Below are 22497 nucleotides of genomic sequence, written 5' to 3' on the forward strand. Positions count from 1 at the left end.
TGCCCTCCACAAACTGGAATTTTAACCTCCTGATATTAGAGAAAAATGGGAGCTCTGAAATAGGGGCTGGGTATTTTACCTCCCGGAGAACCCCTGACCCACCCAGCAAGAGTCCCTTCATCCCGTCTGGTGTTTGGTAACCAAATTTGACCCGACTTGTACAGCAGCCAGCCACGGTTTTTCGGCCCAGTGAAGACTAATTGGTATGTCACATACCATTTCCCTGAATGGCTTACATTGTAAAGTTTATTGCATACTATGTGTGATTTGAACTACGTATCCTTAAATGCATACTTCTATGGATTTTAAATGATTTACATTTATAAAATGCCCATAATTTGCAAGGTAATTTTTAAATATACTACTACATTTGATTTTTGCAGCAACTCTCTAAAGTCTGGAAACTCACTTATCGTAACACCCGTTTTAGAAATGAAGAATCTGAGCCTGAAAGAGTTTCAACAACATGCTCAAGGACATGTGGGTCATGAAAGACTGAACAGACCTCGAGCCAATTGCCTGACTCCTGGCTTAGTGCTCTAGCAGTTGTATGCTTCCCATCGTCATCCAGTCACTCGTTCAGTCGTTTTGCACTTGAAGTTTGCTTCAAGTTATCCAATGTCAGCAAAGTGGAAAATTTTCTCAGAGTCCCAACTCGGGTAAGTCATAATAGCTCTCTGTGCCTCTGCTTTTTCATGTATAAACATTCAGGCTTGGACTAGATGATTTCAAAATAAAATCCATGGGTAATGTGGTATAATGAAGAGAACTCAAGACGTGTACTAAGACAATCCAAGGTTTGAATTGGTTTGCTTGCTTCCTAGCTATGTGATTTGGGGAAAATTATATAACCTCCCTGGTTATCAGTTTCCTCATACATAAAACCAGCGATGCTAATATTAGTCTTGAAGCATTCTTGTGAAAAATAAGTAAAATAATATAAGTAAAAGCATTTGCCAAATGGCAAACACTTAATAAATGTCTCTCTTAGTGTTAACACTTGTCACATTCTAAAGGCATGTACTTATTTTTTACATTTTTATCATTATCCAGAAATAACACTGCTGGCTTTACTGACTTCAAAGGAAAGCATGAACTATATTAAACATTTATACGAGCAAAAATAGTTCTATAAAACACAATGCTTTTGTTAAAGTAGTTAATCTGCAGGACCTTAGCATTACTTATTTCCTCAGGCTTCACCTCAGAAGACCTGAGATTCAATGATACCAATTTGAGCATATTTTAATATGGCTATCATCTTTTCCTTCTAATAGAAATAAGAAAATTAGGGAGATGAATTGTACGTATGATAGCAGATGGAATATTATTGAATAGGCTTATGTTTTAAACAAACAAATAAAATGAGGTATATCCACATGGGGAGGAATTATAAATGTGCTTCAAAAATAATGGCAAATTTAAAGGGTAGAGAAAATTCTGTCTGCCCAAATATTTCATAAAAACTCAGAAATAAATTTTATAGTGCTTATTTAAATCATTTAGGCTCTCTATTAGACAATAACATCTTAAGGAAGAATTAAAATACAATTGCCTTCAGAGGAAAGGATGAGAAGCCACATAGCCACATCACCAAAAAGAGCAAAGTTTTAATGTTGTTCTGGGAGGACTAAGTCATATTACCAAGAAAAATAATAAAACAAATAGTAAGGATGTTTCTCTTTCTCTCTCTTGTTACAAAGTAAAAAGCATTTGAGTAACTTAAACATTTTTTATTAATTTTTGACGTATACTCATTGGAAACATCATTTAAGATCCAAGTGCCATGTGGAATCTGTTGTTCCAGAGATAGGGAAAGGGTGAAAACTGGAAGATACTCAAGTAATAATGTAATTTATCAAGAGATAATACCATAACACCCAGGTATTTATTAATCTTCATGTTCAGGGTCCTGCCACTAGTGAAAAATAATAAAAACCCAGTTGAAAGACAAACTTGAAGAATCTAAATCTACCTAATGAAATTTACTTCCAATAACCCAATAACCAAAGTCAGAAATAAGGGCAAAAGTGTGGGTAAATGATGATGTTCTAACTCCTTAAAACTTCCAGTAACAGTCTTCATCTTCAGTTACTTTTATCAAGATAAGCAATATTATGATCATGTCAGGATTTAGAGGGAAAAAGTAACCAATGCATAAACTTATACCTCTCTTGATTCTTTCATTATCTTTCAAGTTTCTACAGCCTATAGCTGATTTAGTTCAATTGATTGGGGAATGGTGGCCATGAGGCAAGATGCATAATTTTGGTCCTAGGAGATAAAAATTAGCTGTGCTCTGTGCTTTGGTATAGCATAAAATTATTTCTATCAAGGCATCTACAAGGATATGCCATTGGCCCCAAAGGGTCAAGAAGCTCAAAGAAATATAAATTAATCATCATTAATCTATCACCTCTCTAAAAAAATTATTCTCATGGCTTGTTGGTGGTGGCTTAACAGTAGCATCTTTGACTCCATCCAACACATATTCAGGTCATTCGTAGGACTTGAGCAATTGAAAATCCTAATTTAAAATGTTGCTTTGTTTTATGTTTGCTTTCTTAATCTAGCTCTTTTATGTCAATTTCCTGTAATTTAGCTCTTTTATATCAATTTCCTATGATTATACTTGTTTTCTTGATCTAGCCCCTTTAAAACACTTGTGATATAATAAATGCTATGCAGAAAAATGTATCAACATATGCAAATTAGTATGTTTGTCTTAAATAGCAATCTCTATGGGAATTTTCCATTCCCAGTACTCAATACAGCACTTTTATGATTCAATGATATACAAAGCTTATACTATTAACTAGCTCAAAAAGCTCTAGAAATTGTTTTACTATAAATTCTGTTAAAATGATTTTCAGTTTTTGTTCATTCATTCATTCATGTATTTATTCACTTATCCATCAACTATTTATTGTGTGCCAACTATTTATTTTGTGCCTACTATTTGCCAGGCTCTGTTCTATAAAGTGGTAAGAAATCTAAGTTCTGACACAATTGATTCACAGATACGTCTGCTTCCTACCAACATTCAACAAACACAAAGTTATTATAGTACAAGTCATAAATGTAAGAAAACTATCCTTGAGTCTAATATTGCCTCTACCAAACTATATCATGCTATTTTTGGAAAATGATTGAACCTTACACTTTATACCAAAGAGCTGGCAACAGCTGTTAAAAAGAAAAAGTCTCTAATTACACAGCTCTGGCTTCTGTTCATTTTGTGATTATTATTATAAGTCAAAAGTCTATAGCAATAAAAATGACATCAACAGGAACAACAATAACCATGATATGCACCAAATATTGTCTTCAGCTATATTAACAGTGCATACACACTGCAGCAAGGTGGGTGGGAAACCTTGAGGACTGGCTGACTCAATAAAGGGGCAATAAGGAACAAATCATGCTAGCCTTTCAACTTCCATCAGGTCACAAGCACCCTGAGTAGAAATTAAAATCTACTTTACAACTTGAAAAATGAGCTTCAAGTCATGGTTCAGAAGATCAATCAGCACCATACTGAAGAAAGATTTTAAAAATAAAATAAAAATCCTGTGTAGACTGTAAAGAGATCATGGCACTTTTATTTATTGCAAACAAACAAAAAAAATTTAATTTTTGCTCAAGTAGGCAGCTTAATAGGTCGATAAAGAAAAGGCAAAAGGCAAGTCTATGTGCTTGGCTAGAAAAAGTTTTATCATCTTTTGGAGGAAGAAAATGCCATAGAAAAGACATATAATGGTAAACAATGTGAAAGTTTGAATACATCTGAAAAGATCCTTAAATCTTTTTGAATTAAATAAATATTTGATCAGTTACCCTCAATGGACTCCAACTTATGTAGTTGTAAATTATATATATTCTAATATAAATACATTATGCATATTAAAGCCATACACAAATACAGAAAAAATTAAAGGATTAGATAGAAAGTACTCAGGTAGCAATTCTAATAGCTTCTTTCTGAGAAAAACTGCATTGTTCATGTCCTGGGATCTGGATATCCCACTTTGCAGAAACAGAAATTGGCTAAAGACAAAATCACAGAAGAAATAGCAACTTAGCTTGTATTATTTATGAGCAAATTCCATAAGAGAGTGTGTTGTAAGCTAATAACTGAAGGATAACATTGTAAATTTATGAATAAAAAGATCTTTGTGCATTAGTAAAACTGCATTAACTCTGTAACTAAATTCCTAGGAGTAACTGAAGATCAGACAGGCCTAGCCTAGAACAAGGTCAAGGGTATAGCATGTATGTTCTCAAACAGTAATAATACCAATAATGCAGAAAACTTAAAGTTAGAATTCTGAACATTCTGAACATTCATGTTTCACTTGATTATCTATCAAGACGGTAAAACCTCATTAATGTGAACTCTTAAAATTGAAACCAGGGTCCACTCGGTATTGGAGCTAACATTTACCTTCCTTACTCTTTCTTCATAGATAATATAAAGAGAGATTATGAAGAGGATTGTTTTAAAGAATTAAAAGAACAAATTGCCTCTTCAGAGCATTTGAGAAACTCTCATTTACATAATAAAAACATATTTACTGATTAAACTCTTTTGTCTATTGATGAAAGCAACAACCAAGCAACCCTTTTTTAGCCTAAGTGGAACTGTTGTGCACATGCGAAATAAAAAAAATTGCATTTATTTAAGATACTCTTTAATTGGTTTTAATGCACCAATTCTGTCCAGCATTTTCCCACTTAATTTCAATTACTGAGGTATCATCACGTCAGTGACACAGGCATTGTGATATTACCATGTACGTTTTACTTAGAAAATATTTATATAGTATTACTTAGAAAATATTTATATAAAGGAGGAATAATAAAGGCTATGAAAACATTTTAATTATTGCCAATCAAACATTACCTAGAGCACTGTATAAAATAAATGCCTTTGTTATTAGGACTCTACAAGTGCATAAAATATAAGAGAAATTGTCTCATTCCTCGTGAGACCGAGGCCCTTTGAGGTTTTATGAAACCTTGAGGAGAAAGTGTATAGGAAGGAGATTGAACATCCTACAATTATAAGTATTTGATCTAAAAAATCATATGGCCCAAGATTAATGCAAAAATATTATGGACTGAGATTTAAACCAAATTGGTTGTGTATGCATTTACTTATCACCCAGTAGGCATGGCAGAACTCCATCTTATTATGTTTAAAAGTATAAATTTCAAATTTGTACGTCATATGGATGGAATGCATCCAGCAATAAATATGCAGTTTGGAGGAACCTTTGCAATGCTGTAGAATAATTTGGACAGCTGGTGTTATTGGTTGATCTACAAGGTTTTTGGTGTTCTTATCAATCTGCTCTTTTACACTTAATTTAAATTTAGTATAAATATTCACTGTTAAAAAAATTAAATTGGGGGAGAATGATCTCACATTTTAACTCAGGATATAAAATCAGAATATTAGCAGATGAAGTACGTAGATAGGTAAGGTTTTTTGGTTCAAATGGGTATGGAAACAAAGAAAATGGTAATTTGTTTTTGTCCATGCAGGCTTGGATGAAGGTCTGAAATGAAAAGGAATCTTCTTCTAGTTGCCAGTTCCGTAGTATACATGCTCTTTTTATTAGAAAAACTTGTTAAATTACTAATAACATGTAACATTTGTTGAGCACTCTCTACTTTCCAACACATTTTCACATATATTAGCTCATAGCAGCCTTAGGAGATTAGAAGTAATTAAATATAGCAAAAGGCAGTTATGGTATATAATTTGAAGTGTTATGAACCAGGCATGGAAGAAAATCTTTAATCTGAGTAGGGGAAGAAAGTCTTTAATCCTTTAACTTTCATATTCTGGAAGGACTCTTTGTAGCGTATCAGTAGTTGCAGTTGTAGTTTTTTATACAATACTGAGTGGTTTTGTCCCTTTTGTGTTTCCTGGATATGTACTGTCATTATTTGGGTTGTCTCTATTGTTATTAGAGATAATAACAATAATAATAACTATAAAAGTAATACATGATCAAGGTTAGAAAATTAAAGTGGTTATAAAAAAGAGACAATGAAAATTAAATTCTCCCTCCCCCATCAACTGTCTAACCATTCAAAGCTGCTTCTTTAACATTCTAGAAGGAACTTAATAGAATGTTAAAAATGTAAATAAGCTATCAATGTTATCATGCCATCCCTACATCTCTAACTTGACTTTAATAAATATGGGTGTATTCAATATTAGTTCACATAGAGCTACATTTCTTTTTAGTGGCTGCCTGGTATTCCACTGTATAGTCCAGGGGTCAGCTGACTTCAATCTGGCCCACTGCCTGTTTAGCCAAAAAGCTAAAAGTTTTTGTAGGGTTGTTTTTGTTTTTTTTTTTTTTTTTACATTTTTAATGCTTGAGAAAAATAAAAAGAATAATAACATTTTTGTGACACAAGAAAAGTATGTCAACTCATATTTCAGTGTCCATAAATAAAGCTTTATTGGAACACGGTCAGGTTCATTATTTATGTATTGTCTATGACTTTTGCACTACAACAGAGTGTAGTTAGTTGCAACCGAGTTTGTCTGGCCTGCAAAGCCTAAAATATTTACTCTCTGGCCCTATGCGGAAAACGTGTTCTGACCTCTGGTATAGACTTTGTCAGGTGTTTAACCTTGACATTAAAGTAAGAAATCATAGGTGTATTGGCCCTATGTGTGTAGGGGAGAAAGAGCAGCATAAGCAGAAGTAAAGAAGGTACAGGTTTGAGGAATAATCAGTGAGTTGTCCTGTGTGGGCCTGGGTAGGAGAGTGACAGGAGACAGCCAGAATGGTAGACTGCCGTCATAGCATGCCGCCATTTGAATGCCAGGTTGAGGAATGTGCCTCGCATCTGGGTTTTGGGCAGTTTTGAGTGGCATGAGTCCAGTTCTATTTTAGGAGATTAATCTGGCTGTGCAATGTGAAATAATGTAGAGGGTACTGCTAACAGATAAGGAAACTATTTATAGAACTATTTCAGTAATCCATAACAGAGGCTTTGAATTTATGTGAAGGTATAAATTGACATTATTTCTGCAATTGTGGAAAACGAAGAATGGGATCTGAGTGTTTATATATACTTGCTTATATCTATATGTGAATTTGTTTAAAAAATAACTTAGAACTATTTTCTTTTTATAAAATTATATGCAAATATATATTACCACTGAAGTTTAGATCTATTCTCTTTCAGTACACCCAGCTAAAATTTTAAATTGTGTTTTCCATGTAACAAACAACATAAGAACTAATTGAGTCATGCACTAGCTACTGGATTAAACTGGAGTATGGGACCTGATGATTTGATTATTTCTTAACGTATTACTTGTGAGCTTAAGGCTCAAAATATAGCAGTGGAAGACATACAGGTTGTCTGTTATTTCAAAGGCATAATGAAGTGCTCATCATAATTTGGTTAAAAATCCTAAGCAGCAAGAATGCTGGTCTCCTAGACAGAGTAATTCTAATTAACCTTATAAAAATGAGATTTGTACTGTATGTGGAAAATTAAGGATATAAACAACCATTAAAAGAAAAGTCTAATCCCATTATAATAATTACGTTCAACTGACACAATAGGCAATAGTCACATAGCAGTACCATATTTTAACTGCCATCATAAATAATATAAAATGTTAATGTTATATTGTGCTATTCAAAAAATTATTCTAAATTATTTTTATAAACATGTAAATAAGTTGTTCTATTAACACAGAGATTTGAATGGGCCCTCTGCAGGTGCTTGTTTTAAGAGTAGGCTAGACATTAAGTCAAATTATATCAGAAAAGAACAAATAAAAATAAGTTAACATTGAAAGTAGGAGTTTCTATAATTATCAGTGCATCTCAGGGTTGGGGCAAAAACAAAGAGGGAATTTGGTTCAGTTATGCTTAGAAAAGCTTCATTGTTGTCTTTTATGGTTAATAACTGACCATCCTAATGGTTAAAATACAGTGGTTTTGAACTGGAGTCTGGCTGGCAGCAGGAGTTTGGTTCGGAATTGTGTAACTTTGGCAAGTTCCTTATCCATGCCAAGCCTCAGATTCATAACCTGTAAAAGGACGATGATATCTACCCTGAGCTCAAAGAGTTAATAGCTTTAAATGTGCTAATTAATGTAATGCTTGCCAGTGTAGGAATACTAAGTATTAAATAAATGGTAGCTACTATTTTATTATAACTTTTGTTTCCCATCTTAAGTTTTATGCTTTGACAATTAATTTTAGGGTGTAAGAAAGATGAATGAGAACTGGAAATAAAGAACATTTCTATTTCGCCCCCACCTCCCTCGCCCAGCACTGTAGTTGGTATTAACTAGTCAGTTACCATTCACAGTCTAATGGACACTTCAAGGCCATCTTATGAAGGCTTTTATTGGGAGACAAAACTGAAGGTTCCTCCAAGCGTCCCAGTCTAGGGCTTGCCTACAGACTCCATCAGAACCCACTGGACTTTGAATTTCCCCTCTAAGGCTTCCTGCTCACCAGAAACACTGGCAAGTGGAACATTGTCAGAAACATCTGACATATATTTTCTTGAGGCCTCTCTCATAATATGCTGCTATATTTAGTGGTCTATTTACAAGCTTAACACGTTATGTTTGCTAACACACTCTGTTTCCACAAATAATTTAATAGAAGGAAAAATAATTGTGTACACCTGAAAGATAATTTTGACAACATTAGCCCTACTCTCCTTTTTCTGGATCATTGCTTTATTCAAATGGTGTTTATTGGAAAACTTCATTAATTAGCACAAACTAATCTCTACCTTAAGGATGGTATTTTTATTTTATACTTTTATATTGTAGTAAATGTCATCATATACATATTTTAAATTTCAGATCAATTGGGTGGTTGTTAGAAAAATTTCTTAATAATATAAAAGATGTGCAGAGCACAGGACAGGTTAAAATGAATGCCCCCGTTTTAAACATATTTATTTAGCAATCATAGAACCACCCCAGCTCTAGAATGGATCCTGAAAGGGATGAAGTGACCATTTGTTTGGACTTGTTATATCTTCATCTTCACACTTATTTCAGTTGCTTTGTTTGAACCAAATTTTACTTACTCTCCCTGCACATATTTTGGGGAAATATTTAGTTTATAGATCAATATTATTAATATTGAGTTATCTTACTGAGTTCATAAAACAAATGATAATTTGATCTTTTCATCAGAGTGTTTCAGTCACTTATGACATTATCCCCATGCAGCCTTTGATTATTTTAACATGTTCTTATGCACAAATTTATAATACAATGGTAACCCATTTATTTATATCCGAGGTGTACTTCTGTAATTCTTAATCCATAATGGTTACCTAACACATATATAAGCAATCACATTTTTATTCTCTCAGTTAGGTTTTCCATAACTTTTGGTTCCATTTGCAAAACAACAACTTCTCATAACATACTAGCAAATCTCACTAAATAGCATGATTTTATGATTTTTAAGTAATTCACAAGGTATTGCAGGGTGGAATACAAATAAAGAGGCAAAACATGATACCTCATTTTAAAAATTGAGCACATAGAGTCTTTTTTAAGCTCTACTTTAATTTACTGTTACTGAAAGGCACACACATAGTAGCAACTCTGTATATGGAAGGACAAAGGTGTTTTATCTTTTGGACAAACTGCAATGGATTGGCAGTGATTTCTTGCAGCACTGTGACAGGAAAGATTCTGAAGATTCACCTAGAATTAGTGCTTGAGTGCTATGACTATTTAATGTTTTTAACTTGGGCAATAATATTGTAGAGATGGCACACACGAGGAAAGCTGAAGAATTTGTTAAAATGTTTGGGAAGTCAGAGTTCTGAAAACTTTTGCTCAGAGAAGCTTGGCAAAGCAACTTTATAAGGTCACATATGCCCTGTAAATTAATGGAAAATAGTGACAAGAATCCAGGTCTTCTGTTCCCCAAATACACTATTCTTTAACACTCAGTATTATATTTCTCCATATTTCTTAAGCGGATCGTTTCAAGCTCTACAACGTGAATTTACTGACCTCTATAATTTACTTAGGGCACTGGACTGATGGAATATGCTTGTACCATTAAATATAGTCACATCTTTTATTTGCACCCATTCTCGGTGCATGAGCCTCCATCTCTAGTATGTTCCTCTGGAAGTTACTCCGACATCTTTTCTCCATATTCTTTTAGCACCATCAATGAATTGTTGAGAAACTCCCAAGACTTGCTAAAGCAAAAGGAGGAAAGGGATCCTTTCCATGTCCAAACTGAGAGAAATTTAAAATATAAATTTATTAACCATTGCAATTGTTTCATATTTATACCAGAGTCATTGGTGAGGACTGTCCTAAGATGCTGTTCTACTAAATGAGGATATCTCGCTGTACATATCCCTCAAAAGGCTGCATGCCACATTTGACTCTGAAGGTGCCAACTTTTAGTGGACTATTCCTTACATCCCTCTACACAATCATTTTCTAGGGAATCAGCTGTCCATAGTACCACTGGGGTGAGGATTTGATATACTGCCTTCAGTCTCATAATCTGAGAACTACTGCCTTAAGCTTCCAGACATCTTGGATCTAGCAGCTTTTTCCATTAAACCTTCAAAGCATAAATATTTAAATGCATTTTTCTTTTTTTAATCCTGTTTTGAGTTTCCTGAGTTTGAACCTGCAGGTTGATATCTTTCATTAGTTTTAGAAAATTCTCAGTGATGTTTCTTGAACTATTGCTTTTCTTCTGACATTTCTTTTTAAATTTCTCTCCTATGAAACTATAGTTAGAAGTATGCTGGACCCTTAAGTGTGTTTTTCATGATACTTTTCTATTTTTATTTTGAATTCTTTTTTTTCTTTTTGTACCTTAGTTCAGATATTTTCGATTCACCTGCCTTCCAGTTCACTGGTCTTGTCTTCTGCTCTGCCCAATCTCTTTCACTGAGTTCTCAGTTTTAGAGATTGTCTTTTTAAGTTTTAGAATGCCATTTGATTCTTTTATAAATTGCAATACTTTGCAATTTATATTATCATATGTCCATCTATTTTTTATATAAGGTCTTCTAATTTCTGGGACATAATCACAGTTATTTTAAAACTCTATTTGCAAATTCTAATATCTGTTTGGCCTATGGGTCTTCTATTAAGGTTGCTGTTCTTTTTTCTCTTCTTTAGTGTGTGGCCCAATAATCCGGTCTCTTCACATGCTTAGTCATTTTTTATTAAAAGCTGGACTTTGTGCATATAAATTATAGGGGCTCCCGATGATATCATCTTCCTCCAGAGAACACTCACCCTTTCTCTCAGGCAAATAGAGTGGATGGTTTATTATCTTCATCTAATTGGGAATCAAACTGGGCTGAGAATGGGTTGCAGCTTTTTTAAGACTTAGTATACCTCTAATTTGACCCTGTCCCTAGGGCATGGCCCCTTAGGGGTTTCCACTGGGAACCTGGCAGATCATTTTCTTTTTAGCAATGAAAGGCTGGAGGAAATTCCACTCTAATTTTCAGATGTTTTCAGCTTAGAGCTTTAGCCTCCCTCCTATGTGGCTTTAGATTTTTGCAAATGTCTTTATTGGAGGGCTGTGTATTTGATACATTTTATGTCTCCAATTTTGTTACTCCAGCCTCACCTCCTGGCCAAAATCTCTGCTGGTTTCTCTGGTCTCCAGCAGCCTTCTGCCAAGATCCATGCTTGGATTCTGAACCTCTAGCTATGCCCCAAATTGGCAAGTGTCCCAGAGAAAAAGAAGATGCAGATCATCAACGCCAATTTACCACTTCCAGGGATTTCAATTCTTGTCTATTGTATTCCCAGAAGTTCTATCCTCTGGAAAGGTCTTTGGCTCCTATGTACTACAAAAATCTCAAGCAATTCCACTGCTTTTCAGAGTGTCTCTTCATAGCTCTTTATCTTCCCTCCCAGTGCAGGTGCTTTAGCACTGAACAAATGTTTTGTAGAGGAAACCAGCCATACATTTAAGTCCCCGCAAGTTTCCAATTTTCTAATTTCATGCAAAAGTCAAAATCTCGGCCACTTGAATTTCTGTTGTTGTTGTTTTGTTTTATCTCCAGCAGCCCAGAATTTGCAAATACTCCCAGGGAGAAAGCAGCTTCAAATTCTCAGCTCACTTCTGAAAAGTTCTGCCTTGTCAGAAATCTTAGTCCTTTCAATCCTTGCTACTCTTGCAGCTCTCTGACATAAAGAATTGTCTTGAGCTTTCCTAGTTACTTTTAATGACAGCTGTGATTTGTCACAAACTATTCACTCATCTTGAAAATGGAGGTAAAAAATTTTCATTTTACTTTATTTATTCTGTTATTAGAGACTAAATTGTGGATATATTTATAAACCAATAATGTGGTAGTGAAAGGATTGTGAACTTCAGTCATCCAGACCTGCTTTCAAATCCCATATTCATCATATAAATATGGACATGATGCTTAAGTTCTTTTAGCACCAGTTTCTTCAACTGTAAAAGAGAGATTGTTGTATCAATTAAATGAGATTACATCTCTGAAGCACCCAGCAATATAATTGTCTTGTAATACGTACTCCGTAAATCATGGCTAATATTATACATATTTATGCAAGCAAATGAGAAATGTATTGTTCATAAGAATTTCTAACCAGCATCTCATAGGTGTTAAGTACTCAACATGATGTAGTAGAAAGAGTACTTGGCTCTAATTTTAGCTTTCTCCCTTACCAGTGTGCCTTTTTGTGCACTTTACCTGACATCTCAAGGCCTCGGATTCCTCATCTGAAAATTGATGGAGTAAATGAGATGACCTCTGACATCTCTTTTAATTACAAAGTTCTATTATTTTATGGACATTTTAACAAACTCAACCCTGTAAAGTATGTCTTGTACCCCATAGCCCAAACTTTACAAAAGTCTGTGTCTCTAGGGATTGGAATCACTTTGAGTGTTCAAGTCCCTCTAAACAAAAATCTACTGTACTTGTAAATAGGAATCTGGAAGATACTTTATCCAGACATACCAAAAATAAGGCATCAACCAAATTAATACAAATGTTTGAGGATACTCTGAGAATGCAAAAGATGCTGGATATTTGCATACTTAGCATTTTTGGTTTTGACTATTTGTGAGCAAATTCCAAGGTCCAGAACAGGCAATAATTGTGTATTGTGCTGCAGCATGACTTTGAACAATGGGTGCTTCACAGATTGGTATGCAGGAATGAGTCACTTAACTAAAGAACAAGTCTAGCCAGCTATGTAGCCTCTTCATCTCAATGTGGTCTTATCTTCTACTCTGGCATCAATGTGACAGAAATTGCCATGAAATGATAAAAAATTAGTTTCCTTCAAAAAAAGACACCTGCTTCCCCAAAGTCAAGTTTTAGGCCAGATGAAAGTGGCCTATGTTGCAAAAAAAAAAAAAAAAAAAAAAATTCCCTCAAGAACATTGATAGCTGAGAATAAGAAGCAAAGGTTGGATTTCAGGCACTTTCTCTCTTCGCCATGAGTTTTTCATTCTGTCCTGGTTCTCCCCCTACCTTTGCAGTTGCTTGGCTGACTCCTCTTCTATGTCCCTGTAGGTATAATATCTTTAACATCCTCTCCTATTATAAACTTTATCTAAAGCATCTTATTCAGTCCCATATTTTCAACTGCCATCTTTATGTTCATGATTCTTTCATCTACATCTCAATTCTTATACTCTTCAGAGTCTAACCTGTAGTTCTACACTAATATTCTACAGGGACCTCAAACTTGTTAAGTACAAAAATTCAAACTCTTCCTCCTGAAACATGTCCTCACTCCTTTTTGCCTTATTTTGTTTTAACTGTTTGTAAATTAGTTGAGCACCAGGTGCTAAAGAGGAGGAATGTATGAGTTATGATAAACAAGGTTTTATCACAGTAATCCCTAAATTTAAAAATGTTTATTACTTGCTCACATCATCTGTTGCAAGTTGGCTGACTCTCCAGGGCAGCTCTTCTCCAAGTGTTGGTTTAGCATTCCAGACTGCTTCAATCTTGTGAACCTATACATCAGCATACACTCCATCAATTGCTGTGGCAGGGAGAGAACAGATTGGATAATAAAGCACCAGCAACTAAATGCTTCCACCCAGAAATAACATACATCATTTCTGCTAACATTTTATTGGTCATGTTAAAGCACATGGCCCTACCTAACTTCAAAGAAAAGGTAAAACACAATGTACCCATGCGATCAGAAGAAGAGTACCAGATACCAGACATAATAACAACAGTAATATATAACAAGAAATTTCTATAGTGAAAGCACAATCCTACTTCTTCCCCAGGTGCAGTCAAGAAAGAAAGGGGAGAAGGGAAAACATAATGTGCAGTAAATGCTCCATAGCATGCCCAGAATATTTCTTCAGAATGGATGCCCACTGTCCACCATGCTGAGTTAATAAATGAGGAAAAACTACAAGTTCTCACCATCATGTTTTCCCTGTGAAAGGCAAATGAGGGAACATGAGAAATTATGATCCAGAGCTATCAGAACAAGTGAGGAAATAAATGTTACAAGAATTGCTGAAGAAAATGGTGGCCTAGGGATCAAACACACAGGACATAACAGATGACTTATTTCTCACAGAACAGGAAGTTCCTGGTCAAAATCCATAAAATTTGTTTACCGTCTCTGCCCTTTATCTGGAAGAGAAGTGGGAGAATGTTCTGGTCAGGAATAAGTGTGTAGGATGGGCAAAAACCTTCTGTATCTGAATATCAGAAGATAATGCACCAAAGCAGAATTCAGGGAACAATTTCATGGTGATAAATTTAACTTACATGAAAAGGAGAAATGCCTTGAAAAACACAACTCACCAAATCATAGATATAAAAAAATTTACTCTATATCTATTGAAGAAGTTGATTCCATTTCATATATATATAGAGAGAGAATATAACAAATTTACATAGAAGTGATAACTTTCCAAGTGCAATTTAACAAGTAGTTAGAGAGCAAATTTCCACAGTTTCAGTCATTTCCTTATTTCCATATATGCAAAAGGTGATAACTTTCAAAGTATATTCATTATATATTTTTAAAAATTCTTTGAAGAAAACTCCAGGCTTATATAATGGCAGTGGTGAATTCAATCAGACATTTAAGGAAGAAACAACACTAATGTAACACAACTTCTTTCAGAAAACAGAAGTGGAGAAAACACTTCCCAATTGTTTTATGAGGCCCACAGAATATAAAATCTTGACAAAGTAACTATGAAAAAAATAAATGTACAGAGCAATATCCCTCATGAACATAGAACCAAAAAATACTTAACAAAATATTAGCAAATAAAATCCAGCTATTTTAAAGAAAAAGGAGAATGCAACATGACCAAGTAGAGTTTATCTTAGAAATGTTAGATTGTTTTAATACATGAAATCATATTACGAGAATAAAGGAGAAAAATCATATGATCATTTCAGTAGATTCAGAAAAAGCATTTGACAAAATTCAACAATGATTCATTTAAAGTAAAAAACTGACAAAAGAAAAGAATTTCCTTAACCCGATAAAGGGAATCTACAAAAAGTCTATGGCCAATATCATTATTTTTGGTGAAATATTGTACACGTCCCCTAAAATTGGGAATAGGCCAAGGAAAGGAAAGAAACAAACAGAACTGCTTCTATCAATAGGTAATGTTACTGATTATATAGAAAATCCTTTGTGTTTCTATATACCAGCAGCAAACAATTAAAAAAATGAAATAAAAAACCCATTTATAATAATGTAAGAAATAAAAATTGTTAGAAATAAGTTTAGCAAAAGACAGTTAAGAACTCTATACTATAAACTATAAAATATTTCTGATGAAAATTAAGAAGAACCAAAATAAATGAAGATATAAACTATGTTCCTGCATTGGGAGACTAAATATTGTTAAGATGCAGTTTATACAATAGTATTGTCCAATGTTAGTTTCCTGGTTTTTGATAATTATACTGTAGTGATATAAGATGTTAACTTTAGGAGAAGCTAGCTAAAAGATAGATGGAACTCTCAGGCCTATTTTTTTTTTTTTTTTAATTTTAAATAAGTTTAAAAGTATGTTAAAAAAATTTAAAGAGTCAGTTATCTCAAAATTGATCTATAGATTCAGTGAAAATTAGTTAGAATACCCATAGACATTTTTGTAGGCATTAACAAACTGATTCAAAATTTTATAAGAAATTCAAAGGTCTACAGTATCCAAAGCAATCTTGGACATTGTAGAACTGGACAACTACCACCACCTGATTTTACGGCTTACTGTAAAGTTACAGTAGTCAAGACAATGTGGTCCTGATATAAGAATTGACACCTAGATTAATGGAACAAAAAAGAAAGCTCAGAAATAGATTCATACTTATACAATGTGACGTTTAAGTTCATGCGTCAACTTAGCCAGCAGTTTGGTCAAGCAAGCAGTGGTTTGATTGTTAAGTGTGAGGACATACAGTGGACTTTAAATCAATACGTTGATTACATCTTTGGCTGATTACATCTATATTGCCTTCGAAATGAGAGAAGTCTCATCCAATTAGTTAAAGGCTTTATTTAAAAGGAGAAGTGATGATTTCAGCACTCAGAAGAGAGAAGTTCCATCTCTACTTCACCCAGCCAGCTTCTTCTGGGGAATTCATCACAAACCTTCATCAGGGTTCCCAGCTTGCGGCCTGCCCTACGGAATCTGGACTTGTACATCCCCACAGTCACATGAGACAACTCTAGATCTCATAATATTTACAGATATTTCCTGTCAGTTCTGTTTCCCTAGAGAACCTTGACTAATACATATGGTTATCTGACTTTTTGACAAAGGCACTGAAGCAATCGAAAGGGGAAAGAAAGGTTCTTTTAAGAAATCCGGCTCAAATAAGTAGATACCAATAAGGAAACAAATTAAAAATAAAAAAGATACTCAACCCTTATCTTATACCATACTCAAAAATTAATTAGAGATGGAAAAAAGATCTAAACATAAAATCTAAAACCATAAAGTTTTTAAAGAAAAACATAAGAGGATATTTTCTTGTTTTGGGGTAGGCAAAATTTCCTTAGGTAACAAAAATTTAAACTTCATTAAACTTTTAAAAACTTCTGCTCATTTAAAGACACCATCAATAAAATGAACAGTCAAGCCACAAACTGTGAGGGAATAATCGCAAAATATATATCTGGCAAAAGAATACTAGTATCTAGGAAATACAAAGAAGTCTTGCAGCACAAAAATAAAATGTCAAACAACCATAAAATAAATGGCCAAAAAATCTGAATAAGTATGCAACTCGTCAATAAGCACTTGAAAAAATGCTTACTGTCATTGGTCATCAGGCGTTGCATACTAAACCACAATGAGATACCAATACACACCACCAGAATGGCTAACATTGAAAAGACCAACAACCACAAATATGGTGAGGATGTGGAGCAACAGAGACTGTCACACATAGTGGGTAAGAATGCAAACTTGCACAACAATTTTGGAAAAAAAATCTGGTACTTTCTTATAAAAACAAAACCTATACCTACCCTAATGGCCCAGCAACTAAACACCCAGATGTTTAACCTAGAGAAATGAAAATATATAGTAACAAAAACCTCATATAAGAATATTCATAGCAGGTTTAGTCATAATAGCCAAAAATTGGAAACAGTCAAGACGTCTATCAATAGGAGAATGGATAAACCAACAGTGGTAGTTTCATACAACTGAATATTGCTTAGCAACAGAAAAAGAACAAAACACTGCTAAATGCAACTTCATGGATGCATCTCAAAAACATTATGCTGAGTGAGAGAAGACTTATGTAAGCAAGTACATATCATATGATTTCAATTATATAAAATTCTACAACTGATAAAAGGACAGTGTTTTCCTCTGGGATTAAGGGCAGGGCTTGACTGGGAAGGGATATGAAGCAACTTTATGGGGCAAATTTTCTATTTTTGATATGGATTTGGGTTTACACAGATGTATGCATTTATCCAAATTCAGACAATGTATCTTAAAACATAAACATAATCGTATATAAATTTTATATCAAAAGAAAAAATCTCAAGAGATATTGAACCCTTGTTAATGATATGCATGCTGAAGTATTTAGAAGGAATAGAACTGACATCTGCAATTTACTTTGAAACGCATAAAAAATTAGATGGATTGTTGACTTGGATACAGGGACAGAGAGATGGATAAATATGTTAAATATGTGAAAAAGCAAGTACAGTAACCTGCTTCGGGTGGAAACTAGGAGGTGAGTATATGGGTGCTTACTGTAAAATTCCTTCAACTTTGCCATATATGTGAATGTTTTTAATTTAGGAAATAAAAGAATCAATTTTCTATATTTGGGTAATTTCAGTAACTGCTAACTCAAAATCACACCCCAATACTGAATGGCAGTGTACTCGTCAGAAACACTTTGAAGAGGAACAAGTTAAGCAGAGGTGGTCTCGGTGAAGCTGCTGCAAAGACCCACCAGTGAACAGCGACCATCATTATCTACATACGGGATATTAAGAGACAGATCAGAGTGCGGTGCCAGCAAATGCCTCTCCCTATCCTCCTCTCCCGCAGCCTCCACTTCCTCCACTTTCTATTGGCCAATGTTCAGGCCAAAACAAGTCGTGCAGGATAGGAAAGTTAACTTATTTGTGAGGACAATAGCATTTGGGAAAAAAAAAAATAAATCGATGCCAGCACCCTTTGACAGCATGTGCCATTTTTCAAAATACCTATGGAAGAAATAGGATATGATGGTTTTCTGGTGTTAAATAATCCAGAGAAAGAGAGAAGTGGGAGAAACTTATCTTCGACAGACAGTCTACTCTTCTCTCCTGGCTTCTTTACCCTTATCATCTGTTCTACTAACAAAACCTGCATTCCCGAATAAGCTAAAAAACATCGTTCCTAAGACTGTATAAATTACTGTTAACAGCTTAAAGTATCTGCCTTCTGTGATGTATTTAACAGAATTCAAAGCCTATAGGTAAAAGACTTAGATATAAGTAGAAAAGATTTGTTTGATTTTGTTTGTGAATTGAATCATATGTGTCTGGTCATCTGCTCAGTTTATGGATCAGGTTAGGGTTCAGAGAGATGTGAAGAAATTTTCAAATTTGTCATTGCTCCATGTATCCCAAATAAAAGAATATGTGGCAAGATTTCTCCATGATGGAGCAATAAACACAAGGTGAGACAACAACGAAAGCTAATAAGTTGCTCTGGGAATGAGGAGAACTAAGTTCCAGAACCAATCAGCTGTAAAGCTTCATCAGATCACTGAATTCCTTGGAGTCTCTGATTTTCTGAGGCCTGAAACTCATCGGTGTATGGGGAGTCCAGGTTTATGTCCTAGAGTGTGGAGGCCGTAGGTCAGAGTTTATTGTAGGGAGAAGAGGCTCCTGCTAGAAGTCTGAACTGCTGCGTGGAAGAAAGAAATACCCCAATGTTCTCACCAACAAAAGAATAATAGTAGTATGTTATAATGTACTGTAGTGTATAGTACAATGAAACTAACAGGAGTTGTATGAAAACAGGAAGCATCGAGACAATTTTTTTCCCACTGTCCAAATTACTTCCCCAAAACAAAATGGATTTAAATCTACTGGACGATGGACACCTGACTTTATATCTTACTATTGACCACTCAGCCAGGCTTGATTTCCATCAACAGACCACCTTGCTCTCTTACTTTAAAACCTCACCTGAAATTCTTCTAAATTGAGTAAGTGTTTCCATAGGAATCACCACCTTGGAACTTAGGGACCGAGTCCCTAAGTGTTCAACAGAAGCAACTATCTCAAGTCTAAGACTCTGAAGAGTGATCACTGGAGTCATGGCTATTGGAATCAGATATTCAGCTATGGTTAAGGGAAGTGGAGAGATCAACTGACATGCTTACCCCCATTAAGCCTTTGAACCAGAATCTTGATTTAGTATATAAATTTACTTAGGAAGTTAGACAAATCATAAATAACTTTGAATGCTTTCCTTTAAAATACTTAGCAACCTAATTCAGCAATAATTTATGATATATTTTTAAACTAACCATAATATAAACATGAAGCAAAGCAATTCTCTTATACCTTTGGCTTGTTATAATTCAATCTACTCCCCACTCTGTCCCAAAATTGCTGTGTTCAATTGATTTATGGAGCCCAGTCTTTGGGGTGAAAAAAACAAAGAAAGAAAGAAAACACCAGAGTAGGGTATGCTAGTGAGATTATTGAACTCCTTTTCCTCCAAAAAACAATTCTTGCTGAAACCTGGTCTAATGTAATGGTTAATTTTACAGAGCTGTCCCTGACTGATGCCACTATAGCAATGAAAATAAACTGAGAGCCTAGGATTCAGCCAGAGGGGAAAAGTTCATTGAGAAATAAAAGTAGAGACAAAATTGCTCATTCAAGTGGCTAACCAGGGTTTTTCTATGAGAAGATGGATTAAAAAAAAAATAATAGAGGGTTGCAACATATTTTAAAGAGATGAATTCAAATGTGACTCATAGATTCCAGTTTCAGTAAAATGCTGTGGAATATAACAGTTTAACTCCATGGAAAAAGAGGATAGTTCGCGGACCTACTATAATATTTGCAATATTCTAACATGAAACCTGACTTGCCCACAAGCTGTAAAAAGTATACCGCTAACTTCAGAATTGTGAAAGAAAAAAAAAAGAGAGAGCATCATTATTTTCTTAGCCTTGGGTCTGTTCCAAGGCGAGGAAAATCCCACTCAAGATGTTTGTATCTAAATCCGAATGCAAAGAAATTTTTTAGAAAATTGGAAATCATTTTTAGCAGCCTGTAGCACTTCACTGAGCATCTGAAGGGCTTGCTTTAAGAATGATTTGGTCCATTGAAACTACTCAACACATAGAAGAGCTGGCTGTTCCCCTTAGCTATAAGAAGAAAGGAATTAAATCTTCTTATGATTAGCCCTTATTTTAAGAGATCTATATCTTTAATATCCTAAATTGAAGGCTGAATAGACACCTAAAGCATGTGTATGTTAGGTTTGATATTGCTTTCCAAAAGGAAATATGTTCATTATTTTTTTCTTACAGAAAACTGGTTAGTCCATTTTCAAATATGAGTCAAATCTTTGTATCTCTCTATAGTGTGTTGAAGAGGACAACAGTGGATTTAGTACATCTACTTTACCCCCAAATGCAATGTGATATTTGAAAGTTTTGGGTAGGAAAGCCAAGAATCTGAGGAACCTGAGATTTACAATAATGGTCCAGATTAAGTCAGCCAGTCTAGCCAGAAAGGAAATAAATACATTCACTCAAGTGTTTTTGTTTGCCCACCCTGAGCCCAGCATTGTGCTAGGTGATAGGAATGTTTCTGGCCCAGAAGTTTATGATATAACAAAAGGTGTGAGGAAAAATTTTCCATGAAGCAACTAGCAAATACATCAGTAAAGTTTTACCCTTGCAGCACAGACTATGAGTTTGGAAAAGAAGAGTAGTGATTGTTAGGCCATTTGGGAATACTTCATTTATAAAGTAAGACTGAAATGGGATCTTTAATGCTAGCTAGGCTACAGCAAGCAAGACAGAAATGCAGCATTCTTCTGGCTTGGGGTGAGACATGAACCAGAGCAAGAGTACAATGTTGTTGAACAAATGGCCTTTATTAGTGAGTAACCTGAGCAAAGACCAAGTCAGATTGGAGAGAATATTCTAAGTAAAGTGAACCAGATATGTGCAATCCGTGGGATAAAATTTTAGGCAACTATTAACAGATTCACAGCAGTTGCCATTTATTAAGTGCTTATGCACAAGAAACTGTATTACAATTGCCACAAGCATTACATCACTGAATTCTTACCAAAACCCTGTGAAGTGGAGACATTTACCCATTTTAGAAATGAGACTACTGACACTTAAAAAGGCTAAGCAACTTGCCCAAGAATACAACTAAAAAGTGGCAGAGCAGCACAGTCCGGGTACATTGTTGTTAGCGGGTCTATAATATTGGAATATGGGGAACAGGTTGGGATAAACGTGAGACTGTCAGAAGACAGACTGAAAATATTCTAGGCAAAAGGAAGATGGTCCAGTAAGATGGGGTTTGGAGGGAGGTAGGGGAGGACTACAAGAACCAGATCCAGTTCCGTGGGTAACAGAGTTGAGCCTAGGAAACAGTTTGTCGTTTAGCTCATTTTATCTCATGGATTTCTACTTTTGAGCTAGTTTATCCATTCTTTGCAAGTTTATATTATCTTCTTTGAGTTATTTACCTTGCAAATTAATTATATTTATTTTTTGTCTCAGTGGAGACACATGGTGGAAATGACACGGGATCTAAATCGGAAACCCTGGCTGGAGGCTTCGCCAGGCACTGGTGCTGTGCGAGGTTTATCTTGGGCTTGACTCTATTTCTAAGCCCCCTTCCAGCTCACTACATTATAATTACACACTGTGCCAATTACAATTGCCTAATATTAACTGATTGTGCCACTTTTGAATTACTGCTTG

General features: G+C 34.7%; 1 long non-coding RNA gene across 2 annotated transcripts in view; it reads right to left on the reverse strand.

Moving 5' to 3' along the window:
* Window positions 1–22497, reverse strand: part of LOC119544847 — a 125312-nt gene that overhangs the window by 36757 nt on the left and 66058 nt on the right. Inside the window, exon 2 of one of the 2 annotated variants that reach the window (XR_005218936.1) lies at window positions 13938–14053. This is a non-coding gene — a long non-coding RNA (uncharacterized LOC119544847). Of the gene's footprint in view, window positions 1–13929; window positions 14054–22497 lie in introns of both variants that reach the window. The other variant, XR_005218937.1, reaches the window with a different exon arrangement.

This window comes from Choloepus didactylus, chromosome 9 (genome assembly GCF_015220235.1).
Source record: "Choloepus didactylus isolate mChoDid1 chromosome 9, mChoDid1.pri, whole genome shotgun sequence".
Taxonomy (NCBI): domain Eukaryota; kingdom Metazoa; phylum Chordata; class Mammalia; order Pilosa; family Megalonychidae; genus Choloepus; species Choloepus didactylus.